Raw genomic sequence first — 3,475 nt, 5'->3', positions numbered from 1 at the left:
ATTGCGTACGATGTCTCATCCCTAACTTGAAAAGGTGATCCGGAACGTACCTAGATAGAGTATATTCTAAGGCATTATCTATTCTATACAGATTCTAAACGGATACAATTTTTAGATATTCGCTAGTTCTTATCGAGTTATTATAAAGTGCATAACAGGCAAAGCTTTGCCTATTTACCTAGCCTTATCAACTACAGTTATCTCAAACCGGATAGCTTATACAGAGGCAGCGTCGGATGACGCTGCCTCTGTATAAGCTGCTACAATCTACGAAAATCGATTGTCAAGTCTGCGCCATATTGGCAATAAAAGTAGTAATAAAAAAGCCCACTGTAATAATACGTAGCAAACGAAACTGGCAAGCTTGCCGTAGCCCAAACTAGAACCGTTTAGAACATCAAACACCTAAGTCATAAGTAGAATTTAATAAAAATAACAAGACTAACAACGGCCATTCAATGAACTTTCTAAGTTATTTACGAATATCGCCTGCATGTTTTAGAAATAAAGCTATTTGTATCGTACGTTGTATTGTAACGTACGTTTAAATAACTAACAATTGTAAAATGTGAGAAATCATGCGAGATTTATGTCAATCAGCTTTGAGATACTAAATTTTGCTTTTGCCATCTGTTTATTGGCCTGATGCTAAACTCTGCCTAGCTTTTGTCGGATCAGGAACGCTCGTAACGAGAACGTCGATAAGCTAGTTTCTATCCACTTGAATTGCAAGCTAAAAACTAGGTAAATCAGTCTAAATGCGAAAGTTCTGAAGTTACCAATTGGATAGGCAAATTTTGACGTAGACATCAAAAGCCTTTATAAAGCCTCGAATGAAGTTCAGCGGTTTCTCGAGAGAAATGCGTTGTGCGTACATACCAAATAGTCTTATTTTCTGTGACAACTTTAATACTGAACAGCTAATTTTTTTGCCCGAGTCGTTGCTAATAGACTTAGAGATACTATTCTAAGGGACAACAAAGCAACCACTTTTGCAAAGGCCAAACTTAAAGATTAACCCACACGTGCTCAAATAACCATTGTATGTGTAAAAATTGGCTTTAATTGATTTCTTTATAGTTATATTTATTAGGCAGTATATATTTTTTTGAAAGAAGGTCGACAATCAAGTTGAAGTGACACTTTCTATGAACGCTGATTCTAGGTTCCCAGATGAGACCTGCGACACACGTATATGACAAGTTTTGAAGAACCGATTTCTCGTACGCGTTCTAGATCGCAAAAGATATATGTATATATCAACAACCTTCATAGACATTTATTATTATTCGTTTATATAGATATATACATATTAAGCATTTTATCTTAGCACTATCTTAACAGATTGAAAAGCGAGGCTAATACGATAAAATGGTTAACACCCGTCCTTACTGCGAACAAAAGCTAGGCTCTGTGTTCTGGCCCAAGCACACACAACAAGAGGCCCAAGTTAATTTTGCCACTACTTACCCCCGCCCGGCAATTTTTTATTCTCATCTGAACTGCGAGCAATGAAAGCCTTTCAACTAGTGTAAATTGACTGAAAAGACTGTAAGTATTGTTTTGTGAAATATGCGCGATATAATCCTGCTCGACTGGCTAACTAACGGACCCCATAGGACTAATAATATGTTAAAAATATTTGTATTGTGAAACTCTGTCTCGTCGATAAGGCTTCATGAATTTTACTTAATACAATGTAAAAACGTGACTGCCAAGTGAATACGAAGAGTGTAGATGCACTATCTTCAGAACACCTTGCATGAAGACCCATCCTAGAATTTTCGATCAAGACTATTACGACATCGGAAACAAATAATAAACATACCCAACAACAGATACTAGATGTTAGAAAATTGGGATGGCTTTGAGAAAATTATAATTAGACTTCGTGTTGCAATATGCAGATGAATACTTTAGCTTTATATATCTACCCTCAACGTATCTATCTTTTTATACCATAGGACATTAGCCATTTTAGTACAAATAGTAAGACAGATAGTTTGCTATGCTCGAACGTACCTAAAACAGAAAAAAAAAAAATGCAAATACGTTCTTGCTTAAGAAGGTGACCCGTTTGTAGGGAGAAGGGCCAAGGTTTTGTTTATCGATACGATTCGTTTGCGTGACTGACTGACGCAATGTTAAATTCTATGGAACAATTTAAGTAATATGTCATATGAAATTAAACCTCAGGCTTTCAAACGGCACGAATCACTCTACACTGACTCCTTCCCCGAGTCATAAGCACTTTGCACAGTAACTTTGTACTTTGTAGCCTGTAACGTAACTTAGCCAATCTTACCATACGCGTGCCGCGTGTCTTCGCGAGGCATAAAAATAATTCAGTGAGCATCGTTTGCTCGTATTAATAGTAATGGCAGTCCATAAATATAAGTTGACTTAGTTCGTAGTTTCTGAACTTGGTATTTCATATTGATTAAACAACTACATCCTTTAACTAAGTTCGAGGTAAATAACGAAATCTTTTGAGGTGCTTTCGATGCCATCGGCACCCGGTGCTCCCCGGAGGCCTCTCTGCTAAGTACCACCCAGGCTCGATGTTGCTTAGCTTCAGTAGTACGACGAGAATTTGCATATCCAACCTAGTATGGTGAACAGCGGCTATCCGGTGATTTAAACCTAAAATTTAGAAAAATATTAAGGCGTATTCTCCGTTTTAGGAACCGAACTCACTCGACGGTACTTAGCGTAGGTGATTAAACGAGAACCAGGTGGCCATTCAATGGCTTAAACCTGAAAGACCCCAGGACCATAATGTACCGAGTTAGAGTCATGTTTTTTTAAATGATTTACACATCAAAATAAATCAGTTCCACTGGGTGTTATCACAAAGAGGAAGATCGAAACAATAATGTTAAAAAACATGTCAAAAACGTTTGTGCAGTGTAGTCTCTACTGAAGTTTTTAACAGCTTGCGTACACCGGTCCTCAATCTTACCAGATTGAAGGGCTTTTTCAGAAGCTCTACAGAACTAACGTATAGATTTCCTTCTAGGCATTTTAAGCTACCTGTCTATTAAAGAATAAAAACAGTTACCAAACATTATAAGAACAGTGCGTCCCTTTTGTTTGTACAGAATTTGCAAATATTTGTATAGATTATATCTATAGAAATATGGAGGAACTTTTAAAAATCATAGAACTTAAGCAGTATAACAGCTTGCAATTAACATAAGACGTACTCAAAAAATATAATCAAACATTAGTTAATAGTAATGCTAGTTCTTGTTCAATTTTATCCTATTGCAAAGTATTGCAACATGCTTCAACAGGTATTAGCAAACTGACTTTACCGCTAAAAAATAACGCCTTAACTTCACTTGTTCTGTATTCAATTCCTCCTTCTACCTTCTAATGTTCGAACGTTTTCCATGTCCTTTCACATGAAAATTTGGGTGACGAGAGCTTACTATAGGACAGCTACAATGATAAAAAAAAAAGTAGAAGATGG

This window comes from Varroa jacobsoni, unplaced genomic scaffold (assembly GCF_002532875.2).
Source record: "Varroa jacobsoni isolate VJ856 unplaced genomic scaffold, vjacob_1.0 scaffold_446, whole genome shotgun sequence".
Lineage (NCBI taxonomy): Eukaryota > Metazoa > Arthropoda > Arachnida > Mesostigmata > Varroidae > Varroa > Varroa jacobsoni.
Note: the sequence above shows the minus strand (reverse complement) of the source record.